The following is a 26,400-nucleotide window of genomic DNA, read 5'->3' as shown; positions in this document are numbered from 1 at the left end:
TGTTAGGCTGTGGAAATCATGCAGTACAGCATTTCTCCAAAAGGAATAATGAAATCTGAAGATATCCTAGGAAATTAGTTCAAATATCATGAACTATTATTTGCTCAAATGGATCCCATCCCTGTACTTATAAAATCTAATTACAAAACACATAGAGATGGTGAAATATTCCTAGTTTGTGCTTCATTCACTGCTAAGGATAGAGTTACCAGAAAAGATCTTGTGCACTCTCACAATTCAAGTAAAGAGATAATTATACTAATAAGAAAAATTTGTATTATATTCATTAATGGATATGTAAGTTTGCTACATATATTGCTAAATGTACTTTGCAGAGAATTACATTTTTTTCAGCTATACACAGAAAATTGTCTGATATATAACAGCACACAAATTGAATAGATAAAAAATCTTTATCCCTTTAAATAAAATACCATGGCTTCTACAAACAGCATTCCTCAGTTTTTCATTTCTTATGTCTTTTTGTGGCAGCTGCAGACGAAACTATAGCATTACCAAAATATTATAGTAATGATTACAGGAAGTTGCATGGTCCAGTTATCCAAAATTCACCAACATTTCTGATATTTTACATTTATTCCCTGTTTCAAATTAGAAAACAGGTAAAGACTGGGTTGAAAGAGGTATTTTTCTTTGTAACGATTGTTCCAGCAAAGCATGGTAATAGCAGAAAATATATTTCAAACTGCTGTTTGCTGCTTTGAATTTGAAGGAGAAATAAACCTTAGTACTTGGTTATTTTTGAGGAAGAAATTAAGCCGCATTAAAAAAACACGGAAAGAAAAATAAAAGTAAAACTTGTATTAAAATTAAATGATTTCTGCTTTGCCAATATACCACCATTTGCTTGTAGCATCAATAACATTAACTTTCACACTCATCACTCTGTCTACAAGTTAATGGAAAAAGAGAATTGCCTAGCACACCTATTGGAAACTGCAACCATGAGTACTGCAATTGAAGATCAAATCACGACACTAACAGAAATTTCACTCACCTTTTCTAATCTGTCAAAAGACTTTTGTCAGCCTCAGAAACACGGACATGGAAGAACGGCCCTGCTCTGTACCCAAGAATGAACACAGCAAGACATTTTTAGATGTTAGTAGTTACACTGTGCATTAGATGCCCAGGCCCACTGTTAAAGTTATTCAGAGGAGAATATGAAGGTGGCAGAGAAATGCCAGTGATTGACTACTGTTTCCACTTTCTTTGTGATTTCTGTTTTCTTCTCAAAAGGTTAGAAGCTTTCACAGACACATCCTTAAATTTTTATAATTGGTGCTTGTAGGTACTATAATGTATTCAAAATGTTTAAGTTATAGTAATGTACAATAATGTACTAATCCTTTTTTTTTTTTTTCTGTAGACATAACGCACATGAAGATACCATGATAAAGCAGAAGAAATTATCATGGATCTCAGGCATCTTATATGCATTACTGAGTGGTGAGTAGGGTCTCAACAGAAAATATATGTGAGCTTCCTCCAGCGTTAATGAACAAAGAAGTGGCCTATTATTCACAATTTATTCCCTCCCTTTTTTTTTTTAAATTGTATAACATATTATATCTAGTCCTGCCTTAAACAGAGCAGTGAAAATAATATTTTCTTATGTAAATAGGCTGGAAAGATTGTAGATATGCTGCTCCATACTGATTCCATAAAGGCAGAATTTCAGAACAGTCATTAGAATTGTATTATGTTCAGAGCAGTTATTAAAATTGTATTATGTAGTGGCTGACTTCAAAAATTGAAAGCGCATGGGTATGTGTTAAAGCAACAAGCACCACATTTAATAACTACTAAGAGCATAGAATAACTATACTTCTGAAGGCAGGTGAAACTGGAAGAAACTGATTGCGTTATATAAACATCTCTTATGCTTGCCTCTTACTTCACTTGTTACAAGTTTGCCCCCCTGGTTCTCTTAGGTAACAAGTGTTGCCTGTACCAAATGTACCTGCACATCCAAATAACATAATTCAAAGCAACCAAAAAATGCTCAGCCTCACGTACACCTGTGCTCCCATTACATGGCCCCATAAATGCAGACACAATCACATCATTTTGTTGCTCAGTGCTACATCTTTACATAGCATGGACCTATATACCAAACATCCCACACTACAAGTGTGGCCTGGTGTAAGGAAATGGAGTAATTTTCCTCAGTCTAGTACCTAGTTCTTCTATCAGATAAGCCTGGCCAGAAGGTATACTGATAAGTGACCTGGGCCAGGTTCCATTCCTGTCTTCGTACTGTGAGGAGAGATAATTGATCCATTTTATTGTATTTATCCTGTACATTCTAGCCTTTAATTACCCCAAAGATGTATAGAGTATCTCATTCTTTCTCACCTTCCTCCTCTTTCTCTCTCTCTCTCTCTCTTACAAGCATGATTTGATCCAATTTCATTTGCCTTGAAACACTCTTATGTTTTGGCACCTTATTACAATAACAGCTAATAAAATAATTACTATATTTTAATCCACCAGATTTTGGTTATGATCTCTATGATTTTTGATCGTTTTGAGCTATGTAATTTTATTTTGTGGTTTAATACATTTATTTCTATCTGCCTATAATTGAAGACTTGAAAAATTGTACTTATGTGGGTGCACACCTCTTGGAAAAAAGATCTGAAAAACATCTTTAGTTTTTCTTCCTTGCTATGATGGTAAGCAGACTATTCAGACAAATGATTTGTGTTAATTTACAAAATTATTTTAACTACCGGTCTTTATTTGTAAGCGCTTCAATTCATGCAGTTTCCATGTAAGCTGCTCTCCCCTGAGTACTACAGCATTACTCACAAAAGCTGCTGCATTCTTATATGTCTTCTCATCTCTGTCCTTGTTTTTTGTAGGATTAGGTAAATCCATAGTGTTAAAAGCTGCTAGGCAAGGTTATGTAGGTGTGTGTGGGTGTCTTTTTATTACAAGCTTCTATCAGGTAAGTGAGCTTTCTAAGGTTCGGTTCTGTAGTTTAAAATGACTTTATGTTTATACATATATAATCTAGGATATATTCTAATAGAAAGTCTTAATTCATTATTAATTGTTGTTGCTGAATGTGTTTACCACTTCTATTTTAGAGGAGTTAGGATTCTTGTAGGTGAAGGAAACTGCAGTATTCAGATTTTTTTTGGATCCACCTACCACTGTAAGCAAAGATATTAGCACTTTCACTTTGGTACTCTGTGGCAGCCACTAACCCAGCACAGAGTTTTTTGTGCAGTCTCTGCCTTAATGCAATACAATGAACACACAGACCCTCCACCTTTGAACACTTTTTCAGAAGCCTTTGAAATAATAAGTGATACAATAGATAACAATACAGCTGTGAATTCTACATTTTAAGAGGTAGGTATACATACCTCTGAAGAGTTCTGTATAAGAACACTGGCATCAGACATGCAGCTTATGATCCGGAAAATATCCTGATTGTCAGTTATACAGTAAATGAAAACACTGCCTTGTAATATATTAAAGAGGAATCCAATCCAAGAGATCTTTTTTTATATCCAAGCATTTGCAGAAACAGAATACTGGGTAAATATTGTGTTACTTCCCTTCTCAACACTGTGAAAGACTTCTGTTCTCAGGAGCAATCTTTAATATGAGAAATTATCACGGGAATGGTAATTGCTTCCATTTTTCTGGGTATTCATGTCAATTTTAACTACTATGTTTCTGTTCCTGCCTTTCAGAACCTGTTCTACAATCACCAGATGCTAAGACAATGGTAGCACAATCTTGTTGAGTTTATGAGATACTTAGAAAAATAGTTTTAATTGTGAGTGTTTAAAAGCCTTGACTGTTACTATAGGGATCATGCAGGCTAAATATGTTTCAAGTATTTATTTTGAGAGGCCCTTCTGTGGAGGACTTCATCCGCATTAATTTATGCAACAATGAGCCAGCCTCTTTGTTGATAATAATTAGCAAACTTTCTAAATCTGTACAGCTTCAACGATCTGAAGCTTCCAATAAATACTAGTGTCAATTTTTACACCACAGCTTCCATTTATCTGAAAAGGAAATACATCACCTCTCAGCTGCTGATGCTGCAAACATCAAGTAAGCTTTTATTCCACTTACAGTACAGAAGTGTCTCCCCATGTCATTGTTTAAGAACTAAGTTGAAAGTTTTTTCATCTGACCTGCTCCAACCATAAAGAAAAAAACTAAGAAATTTTATGGAAGTATTACCTAAACAAGTTATTTCTTGCTAAAATTTTTACACAAATTTATCTCAAGATCCATGTCTTAGTCAGGAAATCAGTGACGGAGAGTGAGAAGTTTAACTATACTTTCATTTTCTAATGTCTAATTACGATCACTGCTTGTTTTGTTCTTTAATTAAACACAGTTTGTGTATGGTGAAGAATCTTTGCTTGTTTCCTAGTACAAGTTCTGGAAATTTAAAAATCTAATATATACATGTTATTTGATGCCCTTATGATATCCTCTGGAGCTGCTCTTTGCTAGGATGAATACACATTACGAGCCCCAGAGGCAGCATGAATGAAGAAGTCAGGTACAAACTTGTGTGATACCAATGTAAAATACAAGAGAATTAGAGCAATTTGGTTACAGTACTTTCATATCCTAAGCGTGTCATTGTCCCTTCGTATGTATCCCACATGTCTTTTTCTCACCAACTTTTGTCATCACTAGCCAATGATGCAGCTTTCTTCAGAGTTGGACAACGCTGCTCAGAGGCTGCTCCAACTGCTATGAATAGCAATGAGCTCCCAGTCTCCCTGGGCAAATAAGTTCAGTGCATAACGTCTATTAACATGAAGAAATTTGAGATTAAACCAGATAGAACTTCCCTTGATGCAACTTGTGCACATTCTTCTTCTCATTGCTGTATACCCTGGAAGAAAAGTCTGGATCCACCTTCTCTAAAACAACCCACAAGTTCATGTACATAACATTAACTTCTTCATTTGTTGTCTTTCTTGAAGTGTGAACAAATTCAGTTCTCCCAGCTCATGCTTCTGTGCCACATGCTTCAGCTCTCTGACTATCAGAACAGACTTCCAGTTTGTCAGTATGCCCCCTTCACTAGTGATGTCCACAGTGAGCTATAGTACAAAAAAAGCTTCATAAAAATAGAATCATAGAGCATCCAAAGTTGGAAGGGAGCCGCAAGGATCATTAAGGCCAATTTCAGGCCCCACACAGGACTGCACAACATACAAGCCCTATGACTGGGAGTGTTGTCCAAACTCTTTTTGAACTCCCACAGTTTGCAGCCATGACCGCTGCCCTGGCGAGACTGTTCTACTGTCCAACCACCCTCTCAACTACCTTTTCCTAATCCCCAACGTGACTTTCCCATGATACAGCCCCATGCCATTCCCTCAGCTACTGTCACTGTCACCAGAGAGCAGAGATCAACACTGTGCCCCCATTCCAGCTGTAGGTTGCCAAGAGGCCTTTCCTCAGACTTCTCTTCTCTGGGCTAAACAAAGCAACAGATCTCAGCCCCTCTTCATATTTCTTGTCCTCTAGACCCTTCACTATCTTCATGCCTCTCCTTTGGATGTTCCCTAATAGTATTATATCCCTCTTATATTGCAGTATCCACATTAAGTCATTCTTAAACAAATATACTTGTGTCTAAAAAGGAAGAAAAACATAAAATCATTTTAAAAAGTTTTGTAACTGTAAACGCTGTTAAAGATATTAAAAAAAAAAAAAAAAGAATTCGTAAAACCCATGTGCTCTTAGTTGTTTGAGCTTTAACAAGTTGGGCTGGATGATCTCAGTAGGCACCTTCAAACTTATCCCAGCCTATGAGCTTCTGAACCTGTATTTGATATGACAATGGACACTCTAGATCCAGTCCTTGAGGAAACATCTGTGAAACCTACATTAGTAGAAATCCATTGTTTGCTTTTTCTTTTATAGATGCATTTTTAAAGAAAGGCCCACAGGTCTTTTTGCTCTTTTCTGATATCATTGTCCTTTGCTAAGCTAATGCACTAGCAAACTTTGTTTTATGGTGAAACTGTTGCTTTTACACACCAGATAAAAGCTCATCTCATCTCCACTAGAATCTCTGACTGCTCACTCACTCACTCACTCACTCAAAAAAACAACAAAAAAAAAAGCTGCACAAAACCATAGCAGCTTTCCTACAGGATCTTATTCACTTTAAGAACAGGAACATCTTAGACTATTTCTTTTCTCTGGATGACAGAAATGACTTCATACCCCACAGTTCTTTGAATGACAGTCATGCCTGTGCTCACGCTGTTGTTTGAACAGTGACCAAATCTGTGTCTCCTATCATTTTGAATGAAGCCTGTTTTTGTGCTTTGCATTGTTCTCAGACTTGTCAGCACATCTGGTCTCCACACTGTTCCCAGGACATTCTTCATGCCTTGTCCTCTTCAAAGTTTGCGGAGAACCCAGCTCCCTGGGCTCATCCTTGTCATTTAGTAGAGGATAAGAATGATTTGGTTACCCACAATTTCCTTGATGGCGGGCTTGCCTGTGTGTCATGTCAGTATCAGGGTATGAAACACACCCTGGTGCCACACTGCTGAAAGTGACTTGCCCAAGAAACACCATAAAATTGTCAAGAGGATCCATTTTAAGTCTGTTTAGTGGGATGACGATGATGATAAATCCTGCTTTGCTATTGGTGAGACGATGTACACAGAAGTGTTGTGGAGGACAGAACCTCTGATAGCTTTTCAAGTTGATAGCAGGGAAGATGTCAGCTGTTTGCACAGAATGCACAGACTCACCAAAATGCAACAGCTTTTCAAACATCTGACCCACCTGATGAGTGTCTGGTAGAAGTGGATACACTTTTTACTAATACCAAAGTACACCATTGTCTTGGTGTACTTTACCCAACACCCAGAATATTTTCCTGGGAATGATGGACATTCACATGAAATAAACCTTGGTAGTGGAAGAGGTGAGGATAACAGGAAATGTTCTTCATTTCTACTCAGCATGGAGTCTGCAAGGAACAGGAGGAGAGCAGCAGCAGAGGAGCAATGAGCTGGTATTTTGTTATTAGTGAGATGGGTAGTGATACTGAGATAGATAGTTTATATTGAGAAAGTTGATAGTGTGATAGTTCTAGAAAAAAACTAGCCCAGCAGAAGACAGACTAGAGAGCATAGGCACCTAGTTAATACACTGTAGTCCAATAATTGTTTAATTGTTGAAGTGTTACATAAATAAACTGTTTAAATAATAAATCTTTCCCAGTTGTCCTTTGTTTGTGCACTGCAGCCCCAAAACAGCTTTAGATTTCACCAGCTAAAATTGAAGTAACTGATCCACAACCAATTTAAACATTTCTTATAACAGTCTCTAATTTGTAAGAATCAAATCTCTTTCCTATGTTTTAGCCTCTTCCCAAATCTGCTTAAAGTCTTAGAGATGAAAATGAGACAAACTGTTTCTCCTGGCCTAGTCAGATTCCTGTTTAGTCTGCAGGAAAATTCTGCAGCAGAATCAGCAGCAGGATACTTGATGGGAGAAGTCAGGGCATTTCTGACTCAGGAATACACTTACAAGACTGAGGGAAGCACTGTCGGAATGGCTTCCTTTACTCCACATGCCTTGGAGCACATGTTATGATAAGACTCTTAGTGACCCAGTCACACAAGACAGATGTATAAAATTGAGACAAACTAGAGTCTAGCACTAACAAAGCTGTCAGCCACAAAATCTTTATTAATCTTGTTTTGTATATTTTTATATATTATATATTTATATATTATTTTAATCAAACAAGATATTTGAAAAAGTTCTTTGTCATGATCGGGTTCAAACAGAGAAGAGGCTTCTTAAAGAGGTAGTTGATAATATATGCCTACCAGTGTTCAAGAGGCATTTGGATAATGCACTCAAAAATACTTTAACTTTTGGTTAGTCCTTAAGTGGTCAAGTAGTTTGGCTAGATGATCTTTGTAGGACCCTTCCAACTGAAGCATTTTAACATTGATCTCTGTGTGCAGAGACAGAAGAAGAAAGATCAGCAAATAACAGTAAGAGGGAAGCAAAAACTCAGGATAAATCCCACTTCCCTTTGTAGAGCAGTTGCAGTTAAGATATTGATATCACGGAGAGGAAGCAAGGATAATGAAAGGAGAAAAAATTACAAGAATAGCAATAACATAAAAATAATGTTGCAGCTCTCAATAGGGACAGTTGACTCCCATAGAAAACTTCATGAAAAAAGAATTATGAGAGTGAAAGAACAAAAGATTTAAAGGATAAAAGAATACAAAGGTATTTAAAATATAACTCAAATTTCTGAGGCAAAGCTCTCTTATAAAACAGAAATTGAGAAAGCAGTCTTAAAACTGGCAAAAAGATGTTCTGAAAACACTGTACAGGGGAGAAGTGTGGGAGAAGATATATTTATGGCTATATTTAGGTTAGTACCTCTGGCAAGAGCTACAATAAATTAAATATATTCATAGCTGCATAACAGGAGGTTGTCTACAAAGGCAGAAAACAAGGTGGATGGTGAGATGGGGGAGGAAGAGAAATCAAATAATGGAAGAAAAATGTGCTATCCGAGAAAGTGCTACCAAAATTTACAGGAGGAATTTGTGAGTGTTCCAGCTTAGGTCTACTAAGACTAGAAAAGGATACCTTCCCAAGAATAGAGCTAGAATCAAAAAGTACAGTAAAACTTAGACCTAGCTTAGATTTGAGTAAGTCCAGCTGCTGGCAAAAGATGACTGGCTTATAAAGGGGCACTGAATAGTACAGAGAAACTACTTCAAGCCTTAGTTAAATCTGGCAAGGGAAGATTAACTGTTAAGAAAGGGAACACTGTTGTGTAAATCTTTATTGCTTTTGCCTTTCCCTTTGCATGCTATGTACATTTGGGTAAATGAATAAATAATGCTTCATTTTGAAGAAGCTGCATTTGACTCCTTTGAGTCAGCCACTGTCACAAGCTCCCAGACTAAAAGGGCCTGCAGGTGACAAATGAAGCTGAACCTGTACTATGCATGCTGCTTGTAAGTGGGTCTCAAGGGATGTGGATGTCAGGAGGGTGACTAAAAGAGATGGATTCTCACACTGGGAAAAATAATGTCCAAAGTACCTCTTGCCTCTCAGGTCCCATGGGGTGCCCTGGCCCTGCAGAGACACAGTCAGGATTATGTTAAGTGCCCCATAAGAAGGTTCTCTGATCAAACCCTTCAGCTCAGCAATCCATGAGGAAATAGCATTTTTCGAATCGTTACTGTTGCAGAGTGTGTAACTCAAATTTGCCCTTAGAAATGCACACCCCAAAAGGAATTTTACTCTGGTTATTCCCAGACAGGGCACAATCCATAGAGGTTAATGAGCAAGAGGGAACTGTGCCTAACCAATATCCTGTCTTGCCAGGAAAACTGTATAAGACAGTGGCACCAGCAGAACACTGATGGGGAAAATAGAAAATTCAAGTGGAAAAGTAATGCAAATTCACAATGTTACACTCAAATTCCAAAAAGCCCTGTATCTAAGATACTTCCCTTTCTTAGTGCTACCGAAAGAAAGCAGCTACAGAAAGCTGGCTTTGACGAGAGGTACATCTACTGAGTTAAAAATAATCTCAATAAAAGATAAAGAAAGTGAAGCAGGTTCCAAAGGAAGAAATCTGATAAAATTAAAGTGTAATAGACACTTCAAACTGTGTGATCTGACCTAATAAGTTATTAATAGGGAACCATTACTCCTCATACATTTTTAATGAGGAAGGCATTGCCTTTTTGTCAAGATTAGTGGATTATAAAATATTTGTGCTACACAATATAAATGACTCTGCCTATTAATAAGTCTCTGGAAAGATATGCTTAAATTAAATTACATTAAGAAGAAAAGTGTCAACTGAAAATTAGGCATAATTAATGGGAACACATAAATAAACCAGAGATAGAGGGAAAAGGACATTCTCTCCATTGATCATTTTGAAGATTAATTGTTGATATGCTCTAATGACATACCAACTATTACTGTTTTTATAAGGACCATTTCACGGAAAATGAAATCCTTGTAACTATGAATATGTACTGCAATTTATTGCCGCAAGATAATTACACCGATCACATACCACTAATTAGTCAGTATAATTTTGAAGGCTAAAAGATACAGCTTAAAATGTAATGCACAACAAAGGCTCATTAAATTATTTCAGTAAAATAGTTGGATTAATTTATTTATTTTGCTGATATGGAAATACTCGGTATTCCCTGCCTGTTTACAGTACAATGGCCTAGGGCAAACTGAAAGTGAGAAGGTGGGCAACTTTGCTGTTATTTTCCAAAGTTTGGAACCAGAAATCTATTCAGAACAGTAGTATGCTGGAGATGCAAGAATTTGTTTTTCACATCTCATTCACATAATGTACGGAGTGAATAGAGTTAGGCAGCAAACAAGTCCTCCAGTGTTCTCCATTTGCCAACACATATAAGGTTTCCTTTGGTACCACAGCACTGCCTCCAATGTGTTCAGCTACATTCTGGTTTTCATGGACTTACGGAAATTTCAAAGTCTTTCACTATTAAATGGAAATGTAAAAAGGAAGCTCTATTGCTGAATCTTTTAAACAGTCTAACAGATGAAAAATTGGAAAATTATTTTGTTCACTAAGTGGTCATAATAACACAAAAAAAAAAAAAAAAAAAAACATTTGCAAGGCAGAAGATAAGAGGATCCATTCATTAGAAATAATCCACCTGAAACAAAACACCTTACTCTATACCCTAAATACCTTATCTACTCTTTGACACTGTTGTAACAAACACTTTCAAAGTACTGTGCCAACATTGCTCATGTGTTCAGTGGATTTTAATTAGAGTTCTGAGAGCTTGGGAAAACTGGCCAGGCAAGCAAGCTTGCTCTTTTCAAATGGCAGCAGAAGTGTCCTTTTACCCACTCCCAATCATAGCATATGTTTAATTAAAACTGGTGTAAATAATGGAGACAGAAAAGTCTCCTTCCCACAAATTAGTGAGGAAAACATGATTAAGAAGGTACTCAGCAAGATGAAGAAAGAAATCCATGCTGTTCCTTAGTTTCGCTGAACTGAATACCTATGGATGGGTCTTGGGTATCCATTCCTCATGAACAGTATGAATGGCTTTAATGTATTAGCCTCTAAATGCATTAGAGAAAGCAGAGATATTTAAGTACGATTAGCATCATGAAAACTACAGCAGATAAGGACATAGAAAGAGATATAGAGAGAATGCAGCTTTTGGAGTTGCAGTTGCCCCAAATATTAGACAGATAATATTTACTGTTCTAATTTAGTACAAGAGAATATCTAGTTATCCACACTGTTAACCAAAGCAAATCAGTTCTGCAGTCTGTCTCACCAGCTGATTTAGCAGGATCACATCTTCAGGGCAAAGCAAGAAGTCCATGGACATGCAGATTTGCTACCTGCACTTACTCCCTCTTTACCCTGCTCTTGGATCTACCTGCGCTTTGGGAACAAAATCAACAGCAATTAATGGAGAAGACATCCAGTCATAAGCAAATGGGGGAATCAAGGAAGAAAAACCTTGGACCTATTGTACTCTGATCTCTCCAGTCAGATAATGCAAGTTCATTTGAGAGAGAGGTAAAATAAACTGGTACACAGTATAGAAAACACAACAATGAATAGAAGGAGTATGAGAGACAAATGAAAATTAAAAGCAAAGTGAGAGGAATAGAAGTGTTGGGGAAGAGGGACTATGTAAGAAGGAAATATGAACTACAAAATGTAGAATGAGGGCTAACAGTCAGGAGAGTAACCACAACCCCATCCTAGAGTTGACTCTGCTGTCTAGTAATTGAAGTGAGGTTGAAGATCAAAAGTATTAAAAAAAATAGAGCTTTCTCACACAGGATTTCAGCTGGATCTGAATCTGAGAAGCCATTAACAGTGCTATCTAAAATTGCCATATTTCTTGGGAAAGTAGAAATAAGGAGAAGTTGATGTCATCAGGATATAGACCACATTCATTTCTGACAGATGTAGTGATCTATACAATGACAAAAGAAAGTTTTCCAGAGAAAAGAATAATTAAAAAAAAATTATGAAAGATCCTGAAAGTTTCTGAGATACTTTTAAAGGCTAGTTTTCCCAATGTTTCCTCCTGCTAATTCAGACTACAGTATGTACCTGAGAGTTGAGGTCAGCAAGCCTACTAATGAACATTTCCAGTTTCTCAAAAAGTTCAACAAATGTTGAATACTAGTGTTAAATATTAAATAAATTTGCTATGAATTACTGTGAAAATGCAGAGAAAATTCAGGAGCAGTACAATTTTTTTTTTACCTGCTTGAAAATTGAGGATGAGATCTCTCATGCAGTTACAAAATAAAATAAAAAGATAGGAAGTTCAGGAGTTCTTACAATGTTAATTTTAAACTGAATACAAGATACATATGGTTTATCTATTCGAATAGTTGCGTTTACTTTGTTCATTCAATTATACACAGTAGATTATAAAGTGAGAAAATTAAAATTTGAAAGACTATGATGATGCATAAAGGCAATAATAAAAATGTATGCCTCTTCTGGGGAAGAGAGAGGAGAGGGAGATAATGCAGAATCTCAAGAAATCTCTCTTCGTCAGTCTCCAATGTGATAAATAAAAAAAAATTATAAAATAAAATAAAATAAAATAAAATAATAAAATAAAATGGGGGGAGTGGTGTGAGGGAGGTACATTAAAGCTTGAGATCAAAATCTGTCACCTGCAGCTTGTATGCCTACTATAGGAAAAATAACAACCAGCATAGGAAGCAAATATTTCAAGTCATTTTTTCAATTAACACATCAAAGATTACTAATGCTACAAAGTTTGGGATTACTACTGTTTTATTATTTTATTCTTATGCTTATTGATATAAGTCCATATTTTCAACATCTGCATTTCATATATACTTTGCTTTATAAAAATATTAATTTCGATTTCTGATATAAACAACATCTATTTTTTTTACACTTGAAGGAAAGCTGTTTGTTATTTGTGCTTTTAGATACAAGTTGGTTTATTTTTACTCTCGCTAATTAAAATTACCTGCCAATATTTCCACAATTTTAGTACTTCTCTCTGCTGTCAAGGTCTCCTGTTCTCATGATGCCATCAACTCCCCACCTCCAGAAACTCAGACTCAGCAATATTCAGAACAGTTGCAAGTGTTGCCTTCCGGAAGAAATAACATAAGGAGGGGAGGCTGCTCTAGACTACGTTGTCCTCCTAAACCACATGATGCATTCAGAGAATTAAATTTTCAACAAGTCATTTACTGATAGCTACTCTATGAGTACTACTCTACCAGCTTAAGTTTCTTGTGGTTCCACAGGCATTTATAGGCAAGGCAGTGTTACAGAAAGATGCTACCTGGAAGCATTTCTGTTTGTCTTTGCCTGACAATGTTTTTTCTAATCAAATAAGGTCAAAATTAACAAAAACAAAAATAGAAATAAAACAAAGTTTAATAAATGTGACTTTTATTTTCAATGGTAGTTATGGAATAGCAACAGTCCTTATTAGTGAGGAAAATTGGAGCATTCATTAACACAAATGCATTCACTAGTGATAGGCAGCAGGTGTAAATCAAACTACAGCAGCTCAGTGCTGCAGGATTTTAAAGTACATTTGTAGTACATTTGTCACTGACCATGTTTTTTGAGATCACTATCATTTCTCTAAAGTGAATACTCTTCAGTGGAACATTTCTTGCAATGGAATATGTTTACCATGCAAGTATAATAAGGTGGTAAATGTTCCACCAGGAGGTAATATCATTATCATTTTCCTTTCCAGAGATACCAAGTTTTACTTTTCCCTACATTTATTTTCTTCAGAGGTGGGTAGACAACAACAGAAGTAGTTGTAAACAATCACAAAAAAGCAGAGGTCTCAGCTCACTGGAGATTTGAGATTGCTTCAATTTTAGCTCCATTTATGCACTCATTCAGATACAGCTTAAGTACTTCTTACATTTTCTCATTTTTATTCTAGCACAGATAAGCTATTTTTACCATTTAGCCCCTACTTTTAGTTATGTTTTTTTCATGTCTATCCTATAATAAATATACATTTGTGTGCACCCATATTTTTTTAAAATCTTCCCTATCTTTCAAGCTTTCTTTCTCAAATTGGGTTAATTATTACTTTGTGAAACTTAGTACGAAGTCTCAGTGTTCTAGTAATATGAGCCAAGGTAATGAGCTTTTGTGTTTACAGCTAATCACTAAATTTTCTTTCCACTCCTCAGACCCCAGGCAAAAGCAACACTGAGCCAGCAGCATGGGCTCTATGACAGGAAGCCATCTACCTAGCTCTCGGGGATTTTTGTTTGCTTTATTAAACATATTGAAAAATATCTTCTCATACTGAATTCTATTATTTTCTCTTATTCCTTCCATGTGTTTTTCTGTATTTTTTCTGCAACTGTATCTTCTGTTACAGAAATTTCTCCATGTTATATTCAAAATTTTAGGAGAGTTGAAGTAGCTTCTTTCCCAGAAGCCTACTTCAAATATCAGTATCCTTTTTTTGTTGTTGTTTTTGTTTTCTTTTATTGGTTTGGGAACTTCGGTAACCAGAGGAATCAAACAGGTCATCAGGATTTCAGACAAATTGAGGGTAACTACCAAGCCGATTGATATTTATATGTCATATAAGGAGGCACTGTGGGAAGGACAAAAAAAAAAAAAACAGAGAAGGTAAGACAACTTCATCTGGAGCACCAGATATAATTAAAACAATGAAGATCGCATTACTTTGTATCACCTGCTGAGTGTAAGAAATTGCTAAGTATCAGTAAAAAACGTTACTTAGTACTAAGATCTATAGAATAATCTTTCTGAACCTAACCAAATAAACCACATGAAACAAGATTTGCCTGAGCACTGTGAACAGCATCTCTGTTGAATAATCCTAAAGTGATTTCCATGATTCCTAAGTGAAACTGAAGAAGTCATCTCTATTTTCAACAGACAAATGTAGTTGATAAGAACATAAGAAACAAACAATTGGCAACGGATGGAAATATTCTGTTCAGGAAGGAGACAGTGGGTAGCATCATTAATATCTGGAAGAAGTACACTAGCAAGACGTATACAAACATGGTGCCATCAAGTTCCTTGATCCCTTTGTTATCTGCAATGGTCCTTCTTTATAGCTGAATACTATGCCAAGGGACAATTACATCCTGTTTTGTTCCCATCAGAAGTGAATACTGAATGGCTTTACGCCACCTATAAAATTGTGAAATGTCTTCTACTTACTCAAAGTCAAGCACAAGAGGTGGTATGTATCAGACTGATTTTGATCTTTAAGATATCTGCCAATGAATGGACAGAAGAGAGGACTGCAATTTTACCAATTATCAAGCATTAACAGGAAGTCTACTTGATTAGAAGTGAGACTCCTTCATTATACATGACCATTACAGTTTATAGAGGGATTTTAGCTCCTTCGTTCAACTTGATGTCTTTGACAAAGTAATACAAATGAGTACTCGACTGCTCCATGTCAGTTACCTTCTGTCCCAGTCATTTCCCTGGCCTGACCTTGACCTACAGATAGACTTTGGCATTTAGTGATAATGTGGTTTGTGGTAGCAGTAACCGCAAAACAGGATCTTCCCAGTGGCTTCAAGCCAGAGTGTTACTCACCGACTAATGGTTAGAATGGAAGGATAACAGATATGGGTAAAAAAACCTGAGATTTTGCATTTCTGTTAGTTTGAAATAAGAAAAAAAAATCTGCACTAGGAGTACTTTGATCTTGCAAAAAGTCTTTGATTCTGCAAAGCATACCTACTGTATTCAAAAGTTTTTATCCATACCTCTAACATCTACTAATATCTCAGTTGTGTAAATATGGAAAAGCCTCTACCTAGAACAAGTTCAATTATAAATTTTTTTTCATCAACATCATTCTATTTCAAAAAATATGCAAAGTAGGGGGGCAAATTTCACTATACGTACAATCATAGATCTGTAGGTAACTCTGAATGTAATGCCTACGATGTGTTTCCATGAAATTACAAATGATACAAAGAGTGCTATTTAATAGAGCACATTCTCAGCAAAAAACACTATTTTTCAACATAATCAATGCGATTAGCTATGCATTTTTGCCAGCCATGAACAAGAGCCTGCATGTTGCACTCAAAAAAATCCGCACAAGCAAAAGTGACCCACTGTCACTGTTACCACTGCTGAAACACTATCCACCACCTCACTGGCCTCACATTCACTGTTTGGTCTCCACAAATGTTCAGCAAGGTCAATGGCTGCAAACTTTTCCACCTGGAAGAATTCAATGAGGCATCTTTTTTTCATATGCACTTCCATATCAGATGTCATTTTGTCAGTCTGTCCCTCTGCTGCCATCTGCCAAATGGCAACAAAATGTTATGGAATATTGGTGGGAAAATTCATCTTTTACTGCCATAACACCAACATCCACATCCTGTTGTAGTCCAACACTATAAAATAGGAGGCATTACATTTGGAGCAGCCCACATACATACAATTCTATAATTTGCTGCAGTAAGTTGAGTCATAAAGCAAAAATCAAAAAGAGACTGACTAGTGTACAGCAGCTTTTCTTCTCACAAGCCAGTGAAGAAAAGTATGCAGTCAGTTACATCCAAAATGTACTCTTTGCTCTGTACAACCCCTTGTGTAATTTTCAGTGTGAAAACAGTCTACATTACATGTGATCATTTTAAACACACAAGCATCAATTTTTGAAATGCTGGTAGAACTTGATACTTGTGATAAGCTTCAGGTGCAAGAACATAGCAAACAATTTTCACAACAAAGAACAATGAACAGAAATTAAATTTCAATTAAAATAGTCTTATAACTACATAGCTATTTGATTCCCATCCCTGGCCTTAGTCAAATGAAGTCCATCACTATTTTAATACTTTGAATTCACTTATTAAAAAAAAAATAAGGCATAATAAAACTCTAGTCTCCCTGGAAGAGTTGGTGAAGACCCTTTGCCTGTTCTCACTCATTATATTACTACTGCATGAGTACAATGGAGACACAAAGTCAAAAGTCTCACTTTTGAAATGAAACTTAGAAATCATAAACTTGCAGTTTTTCAACAAAACATCCAGCAGAATGTCATGCTTTCCACCTACACATTCACATGGAATGCAAATGACATTTTGGTCGTTCACTTCATCAGTATCATTTTGATTTAGTCTTTTCCACTTGCAAATCACTATGTGCTGGAATTTCTTCTTGTTAAATGAGTTTAAAATGTTGGTAATTTTGCACTCCTCAGAAATAAGGTTACTTTATTTTCTGTTTGCTTTCTGGTTTTGGTTTGTTTTTTTGTTTTGTTGTTTCTTTGTGGGGTTTTTTTTTTTTTTTTTTGTACGTGGCAAATATAACTATTTTGAGACATAAAATATATTTAGGCTATTATAATACAGTAAATACGGTGAAATTTAAATACAACATATAGTAAAGTAATAGATAAATGCTGATTTTATTTCTCTACAAATCCTACTATTTTTAAACTAGTACTACTCTCTTCAATTAAAATCTAAATACTCAATCCTGTATGTGGTACCATCTTCCTTTCACAGAAGATGTGCCCGATCTGAAGCTATCAACTTTATGACTGGTATACTCTCTCAAAACAAGATTAATTCCCCTTAGTGATATATAACTGGACTAATTTTTAACTGTAAAATATTTTGATTTTCTAAATATTGATTTTCTAAGTATTGACATAGTGATAAAAAGTCAAATTACCTCCAGGACACAGAAAAAGACTTTGATTAAATATTTTTGAAGGATTTTCATATACTTAAGAAGTTGTTCTTAGGCATTTTCTTTACCCATTATGCAAATATGTCAACATTAATAATTCAAAATAGGTAATACATTAATAATTAGGATACCCCATTATAAATCTGACCTTTAATTGAATTCTATAGAAAGGGACTGTGAAAAATGAGCCCCTTGATTTATGCTAAGAATAAAGGTTAAAAAGCGTTTTCCTAGTAGATCTAATTTCTATCATTATTGCCTAAGCAGAAACACTGAGATAAGAAACTTTTTTCTGAGTTGAATTTTTTTTCTTTAAAGGTTTTTTCTAACATCAAAAAAAAAAAGTTTAAAGATATTTGTTTGTATGTGCAGTGAATGAACTGTGACATTTAACAAGCAACATAGCAATCATAGATACCTTAAATGTCTCAATAAAATTGACCAGTTTCTTTCATTTCTCTTTGCAAAATGATCCATGAGCTTCATATTTAAATAATTCTTCATGCTTAACTAATTGCTCTTCATAATTTTGTTTGTTAACTTCATCATACTATTTAAAATTAAAAACATTCAGTGACTATATAGAAGAATGATTACTTCCAGCTGTAGAAGAACTGACAAATTGCTGAAGACTGTTGTGATGCTGCAAGAATGCTGCTGTTTTAATTATTTGCCCCTCTATTCTCTGACTTTCCTGGAAAAGTTGAGCTTGTGATGTAATTATAACTTAGAAGACATTTATTTCATGTAAATCTCAAGTAAAAACATAATATAGATGTATTTGAATACACCTAAGGAAATGGAAGAGAAATGGGGAACATACCTAGACACACACCAGAGAATGAGAGGATTTATTCTCATAAAACTGCTAGAAGAACACTTTATTATATATATATATATATATACACATATATATATATAATATATATATATATATTATATACATATATATATATATACACATATAATAATGCAGCCAAGAAATGGTTACATTTTGTTCAGTAAATAAAAGAGTATTTGGGACTGTAATATATAGCAGAATTAGTTATTGCTGTATTTGTTACCAAATGCTCTTTAAAAAGCATCACCCACTGAAAAACTACAAATGTACAGAATTAATAGGCATGATCCATATGAATAGATAAAACAACTTTGTGAGAAACATATGCTTTTAATTAATGGATCATACTTCCTCTATTCCTAGAAGAGATATGAATAACTGAATGCCACTTAGCTCTTACACATCTCAAGCTGAAAACCTCAAAACCCAGTCAGTTTTTGGTTAATTGTAAGCCCTTAATATTAACTTTTCCAAGCTGACAAACTGTATGTGCACCACCTTCAACCATGACAAGCAGTAACATCACAGGACTGTGTCAGTCCATCAAGTAGAGTTTAAAGCACAAGTGTCTGAATTTTTATAATAGAAATTCAAAACCACTCACTGTCACTGATTTAACCCAGAAGTACTTACAAACAACAGCAACAAGATTTTACTAGAATTAGAATACTTCTGTTGGATTAGACCTTCAAAGACCAAGTCCAACTGCTTGTCCACTTCAGAGCAGATCAAAAGTTAAAGTGCATTAGTGAGAGCATTGTTCAAATGTCTCTTGAACACTGACAGGCATGGGACTTTACCTCTCTAGGAATCCTCATCCAGCAGCTGACCATTCTCATGGCACAGAAATGTTTTCCAGTGCTCAACCAGCATGAATGGGAATGGGTCCAAAGAGGGACACTGAGATGATCAGAAAGCTGAAGCGTCTCTCATACGAAGAAAGGTTGAGGGAACTGGGCTTGTTTAGCTTGGAGAAGAGAAAGCTCCTCTGAGAAGGGGAGACCTCATTGTGGCCATCTAATACTTGAAGGGAGAGTATAAACAGAAGAGGGAACGATTGTTTACACTGGTGAATAGTGAAAGGACAAGAAGGAATGGTTTTAAGCTAAGACAGGGGAATTTAGGTTAGATGTTAGAAGGAAGTTTTTCACTCAGAGGGTGGTGAAGCACTGCAACAGGTTGCTGAGAGAGGTTATGGATGCCCCATCCCTGGAGGCATTTGAGGCAAGCCTGGATGTGGCTCTGGACCGCCTACTCTAGTGGTTGGCGACCCTGCCAATGGCATGGATGTTGAAATTAGATGACCTTTGAGGTTCTTTTCAACCCAGGCCATTCTATGATTCTATAAACCTGACCATCCCCTGGCAGCTCTATGCCAATCCCATCCTGCCATTGGTGACCAGGAACAGTGTCCAGCACCTCCCTCTACTCCCCCACCTCAGGGATCAGAAAAGGGCAGTGAGGCTGCCTCCCAGCCTCCTCTTCTCCAAACTGCACACCCTAAATGTTCTCAGCCTTTCCTCACAGGAAATGCCTGCCAGCCCTATTACCGCTTCTGGTGCCTCCTCTGGATGCTTTCAAGGACCTTAACACTCTTTTTATATTGTGAAGCCCAGAAACACACAGGAGGCCATACAATTACTAATCACAGACAGAAGAACCCCTGTTTTGACCAGCTGTCCGTTCTGTGTTTAATACAACCCACAGTACATTTTATCCTCTTGGCTTTCAGGCACATCAACTGCTGATACGTTAATATATCTGTAATTTATCAGCTCCCGCCCACCCTCTCCTCCCCCCACAAAGAAAAAAACCATTAAAAAAAAGAAACTTTGTGTCCAGAAGTGTTGGCATTTTTGAGCTCTCCTGCAGGCTATTGCTGTTATGAGGGCTAGCACCCTGCTTGCCTCAAGGACTACTAATTTTATTCCTACAGTAAAATATACATTATACGGATTTAAACTATCCATCATCTGAAAGGCACTACAGCCTTTCAATTATGGTGAAACTAAACTACAGCTAATGTTATGAAAGGCACCGACAACTCCCTCATTAGTGGGCACAGCATGAAACCTCCTACAGAAGATTTAACACCTTTGCAGCTCCAGCTGTACCAGAAGAGCTGGTAAGTGGGTTGCCAGTGTAACACACCAGCTGCTCCAAGGACTAGCAAACACCACTCTACTAAGGCCTAGTTTTTGTGAATCAGTTTTTGTGGGATGGTGTAATAATGTGTACTCTTTGCTTCTTAAAGTCAAGCTGAACTAGACCATGGAGTGAGGTGTTGCTCCTTTTCACCAGAGCTCTTAAGTGCCAGAACTCACACCATTCTCTGCCCTTCTCCAGCCATATCCTGGACAATCAGCTCAGGCAGCTAGCAAAGAACACCTCGGCAAATATCAAGGAGTTTTCATAGCACTATTTGTTATTCTTCACTATCAAAAACGCCACAAAAATTGATTTTAGTATGTATGTACAAAGAGTCCTTTTGCCACTGAACTGTGAGTGTCCTAAAATATGTTACCATTTAGCAGCAACATTACTCAAGTTCTATCTCTCCAGCAGTTTCAGCACCTAATATTTTAGAGTGTAGTCATGAAATTATAGTGTGACTCAGGACTGATCTCTGCATTCCAAGACAAAATAACAAGTTTTTCTATAGTATCAAAACTTACTGTTGCTTTTTCAGATCTCTGCTACCACTTAAAGTAAGAGTGTGAGAACTGCTCCTTGCAAGAGCAAGTTCTTCATGATTTCAGAGGAAAGAGAGCATTAGAGTAATTGGCTTCTGTCATGGATTGGAAGAATGTTTTCAATATATTTTGATTTTTCTCCAGCAATCCCCCTTTCTATTTGATTGTACCTGTACTAGATACAAGTGGCAGATACCATTTAAAAGAAAAAGGGAGGGGAGATAGGAGGCTGTAATTGTCATTATTCTTTTCTGCTGCCATCTGCTCTATCCATGGAAGAAAAAACTTTTATTTCATTATGAAAAAGGTTGAAGAAGTGCAATTGATTTTCTTAAGAAGCAAAGTCTCATTATCGTTCTGAAGACTGGAATTTTGCTCATTCCCTTGGACTCCCTAGATAACAAAGAAATAAAATTTAGCCCAGCAATTCCTTCACTAGCAAAATTACTTGTTACTAAAGGAGATCATCCTTTAGAAAGACTTCAAACTACGTTAAAATCTTCAGCCAATTAGGAATTTGCTACAACTCCTAGAAACTTTCCCCATTAGTTGATGCCATTGTTTACAACCACTTTATCACTAAATTGAGAAATATTTTCATATGTAAATTTATTCACAAAGTGAGATATATTTACCTCAGTAAACATTTGTCCACATTTTTCAAATAAATGCTGAGAAATTAAGTATATTATAAAAAGGACATAAAAGGCATAGAGAAAAATGAAGTGATAAAAATACCTTCAAACTAAGCATATAAATTCTGCATACTGCAAATACAAAATATAATTTAAATTAGATTAGCCATTCATCCGTTTATTCATTTCTACACTATTATAGAAAAGGAACTTACCTCAAATACTTGTAATAATCTATGTTAAAGTGATCTCAGATTGCTTTGTAAAGTAATGTTTTTTGGACTTCAGCTTCTCCAAGATATTTGGGCAAGTGAGAAAATAAGCCTTTGTCGAACCATGCAGGCAACCATCAAATCTAGGAAGGAATAATGATAACACAAAAGCCTAAGGAGATGCATGCATTTTCTTCCCCTTCTTATGTTTCATGAATAACAAGGAGAAGCAAGTGTTTATATTGAAAAAAGTTAACATTTTCTGAAGTTGTTACATAAGTTTGTGAGTCTTAGGTTCTAGGAGTAGTGTCTGTAATTGATCCTATACTGGGTAAGGGAAAAAGACTGTCCTATGATGTAACTTATTTATATACCTAAATAGAAGGAGGGATAGGTTGAAGGAATTTTTTTTTGTACAGAATTACAGAATCACAGGAGTTGGAATGCATCGTTGGAGATCACCAAGTCCAACCCTCGTTCTAAAGAAGATTCCCTACAACAGGTAGCACAGGTAGATGTCCAAGGTGGTCCTGAATAGTTAACAGTAAAGAAGTTCTTCCTCATGTTTATATGGAACTTCCTATGTCACAGTTTCTCCCCATTGCCCATTGTTCTTTTGCTGTATGCTACAGAAGAGTCCATCCTCACTGAATTGACCCCTGCTCTTCATATATTTAAGAAGAGCAATGAAATATTCCCTCAGCCTTCACTGCCACCTCTAACAAAAACTCTCTATCTATCAGGAACTATCATAATGGGAAGCTGTAACAGGTGCAACAGATCCTGCAGTTGGATGGTGCGTGTGTGTAACCAGGGACCTCTTGCTCTCCTGGATGGTAAGCTCTCCAGCTGTAGTAGTCCAGGTCCAACAAGTCTGCAAGAAATTCTTAACTACAAATTGGGAACTTCTAGATCAGATTATTGTCCTCGTGATCAACTGCTTTGAAATCGGCACAGCCGGAGCTGCAGTGGCTGATTTGAGGTACAGGGGGGGGTTTCGGGAGGTTCCTGTCTCACGTGAACTGAGTGAGAGCGGCTAGTCCCGACAGATCGCGGCAGCTCTCTCTCGCTGATGTAGGCGTTGCCAGGGCAACGGCGGGTGATTTAAAACGGTCAGAACCCAGAACTAACACTCAGTCCTCGTGATCAACTACTTTGAAATTGGCACAGCTGGAGCTGCAGTGGCTGATTTGAGGTACAGGGTGGGTTTTCGGGAGGTTCCTGTCTCTTTGGGATCCGAGTGAGAGTGGCCAGTCCCTTCAGCTGTTCTCGTGAGAGGCTAACATGGCGTAGGCATTGCCAGGGTAATGGCGCCCTCACCCACACCCCTCAGCTGAATAGGGCTCAGGGAAGGCAGCAAAGTGTCACTGCCCACTAGGCACAGGGAGGAGCGATCTACATGTGAGTACCGCCCCCTTACTGCACTGCTATAGGTGTGGGAGCTCGTGTGGGTGTGGCTTTTGCAGGTGTAGGCAGGGTGCAGGGTTACTGTCCTTTCTCTCTTGCAAATCCATCCTATTTATTGCTGGTCTCTGTGTCTGCAGTGTTTGTTTGTGTTTATTTTATAAATTTTTAATTATTATTATTTATTTATTTTTAAATAATTACAATTCATATCTGTATATATCATTATTACAAACTATTATTTATTTATTTATTTATTTTCAGTTTTCATTTATTTGTTTTTATTCTTTTTTGTGCCATGGTCTCTACTAGACAGAGGGCTTGCCTTAAAAAGGCTGTGGTGACCCAGACAGAAGGTCTGACTAAAAGCGTGGCTACACAGGTCTCTGGTTGCAAGGAGTGCCAGAGCCTGCTACTGCTGGATGAGGGTGCTAAGCAGTTCTCCTGTGCGAGGTGTGAGCAGGTGGAAGATCTGCTTAGCATGGTGGCTGAGCTGAAAGAGGAGGTTGAGAGACTGAGGGCCATCAGGGATTGTGAGCGGGAGATTGACTGGTGGAGTAGCTCCCTAGAGCGCCAGAGAGAAAGACGCCGGGGAGATCCCCCGCAAGTGGTGGTGGACTCCCTGACCTATCCCTGTAGGGAAGAAGAGGGATACCTAAGGGATAGGGAGGGCTGGCAGAGAGTCCCTGCTCTGTACCCTGCTCTGTACCGTGGGCAATCTTCCCCTCTGCCTCCCCAGTGTCCCCAGATACCTATAAGCAATAAATTTGCAGCATTGGATGTTGAAGAGGTGATAAGGGCTGAAGTGCAGGATGATTCCCGCAGGAGGTCACCAATGGCAACGCAGTCAACTCCGCGCATTGAGACTGCTACTACTAAGAAAGAAAGGAAGGTGATCGTAGTGGGTGGCTCCCTTCTAAAGGGAACTGAGGGCCCCATTTGCAGACCAGACCCAAACCGCAGGGAAGTGTGCTGTCTCCCTGGGGCCCGGATCAGGGACATTGCTAGAAGACTCCCGAATTTGATACGCCCCAACGACTACTACCCATTACTCGTAGTTCAGGCAGACTGCAATGAAATATCTCAAAGAAGCCTGCGAACTATGAAAAGAGATTTCAGGGATTTAGGGCGATTAGTTCAAGGGGTGGGAGCACAAGTGGTGTTTGCTTCCATACCTTCTGGGGCGGTGATGGACACAGAATGGGCTTGGAAAACGCAGGTGATGAATAACTGGCTGAGAGGTTGGTGTAGAGATAGACACTTTGCGTTTTTGGACCATGGGGCAGTTTACTTGGCTCCAGGCCTGCTATCTGTTGATGGAATGCACCTATCTCAAAGGGGGAAACGAATCCTAACACAGGAGCTAGCTGGACTCATTGAGAGAGTTTTAAACTAGCTGTGACGGGGGAAGGGGATAAAACAGGGCTCACCAGTAAAGAGCCTAAGGAGGCTGTGCTGGAGAAAGGGGTGAGGCAGATATCTCAGCTGAAGTGCATCTATACCAATGCACGCAGCATGGGCAATAAACAAGAAGAGCTTGAAGCCATTGTGAGGCAGGCTAACTATGACCTTGTGGCTATTACAGAAACACGGTGGGACCTCTCCCATGACTGGAATACTGTGATTGATGGCTACAAGCTCTTCAGAAGGGATAGACAGGGAAGAAAGGGTGGTGGCATAGCTCTCTATATCAAAGAGTGTTCTGATGTTGAAGAGCTTGAGGTTGGAAATGATAAAGTAGAGTCCCTGTGGATAAGGATCAGGGGGATGGTCTTTAGGAGTGACATTGTGGTGGGGGTCTGTTGTAGACCGCCTAGTCAGGATGAAGAAATAGACGAGGTGTTCTATAAACAACTCGTAGATGTTGCACGATGGCCAGCACTCGTTCTCATGGGGGACTTCAACTTCCCTGACATATGCTGGAAATATAATACTGCGCAGAGGAAGCAGTCCATGAGATTTCTAGAATGTGTGGATGATTGCTTCCTGACACAGCTGGTGCAAGAGCCTACCGGGGAGATGCCTTGCTAGACCTACTCTTCACTAACAGGGAAGGACTAGTAGGAGATGTGAAGGTTGGAGATTGTCTCGGCCAGGGTGACCATGAAATGGTGGAGTTTGCTATTCTTGGTGACGTCAAGAGGGTGACTAGCAGAACTGCTACCTTGAACTTCCGGAGGGCAGACTTTGACCTGTTCAGGACGCTTGTTGCAAGGGTCCCTTGGGACTCACTCCTGAGGGGTAAAGGGGTCCAGGAAGCCTGGACGCTCCTCAAGATGGAAATCTTAAAGGCACAGGAGCAGACTGTCCCGGAGTCCCATAAGTCGAGCCGGAAGAGAAAAAGACCAGTGTGGATGAACTGGGAACTTTTGTTGAGACTTCTAGAGAAAAGAAGAGTCTATGTCCTCTGGAAGATGGGACAGCGTTGTGGTTTTGTGGTTTTGATTCCGGTATTCCACATCAGAACATCATGCAGGCAGTTAAGGAGTTAATGCTGTGGGGAACAGCAGAGGGGTTCAGCATGTGTGCTTCCCCTGCAGTTTCCTCCTTAACATAAGCTCACAGCTTTTGGTTTCGAAATTTTATCTGTCTCTCAATTGTTCAATTTTATTAGATTAAGTAAAGTTACCGTTCCTTCTCAGATCGTGCCGTTGTTTTTGTAGACCCATCTCTTCCTGCTGTTTCCCCCTCCCCCAGAAGCGTGGCTCTGCTCGGGTGGCCTCGTGGCCACTGACACAGTTTTTTTTTTCTTTTTCTCTCCTCTCTCCCTTCTCGGTTTCCCTTGGGTCACTGTCATGGA

This window comes from Cyrtonyx montezumae, unplaced genomic scaffold, assembly GCF_038088225.1.
Source record: "Cyrtonyx montezumae isolate F1298 unplaced genomic scaffold, pur_monq_1.0 scaffold_8, whole genome shotgun sequence".
NCBI classification, from domain to species: domain Eukaryota; kingdom Metazoa; phylum Chordata; class Aves; order Galliformes; family Odontophoridae; genus Cyrtonyx; species Cyrtonyx montezumae.
The sequence above is the reverse complement of the archived record's forward strand: the minus strand, read 5'-3'. Positions refer to the sequence as shown.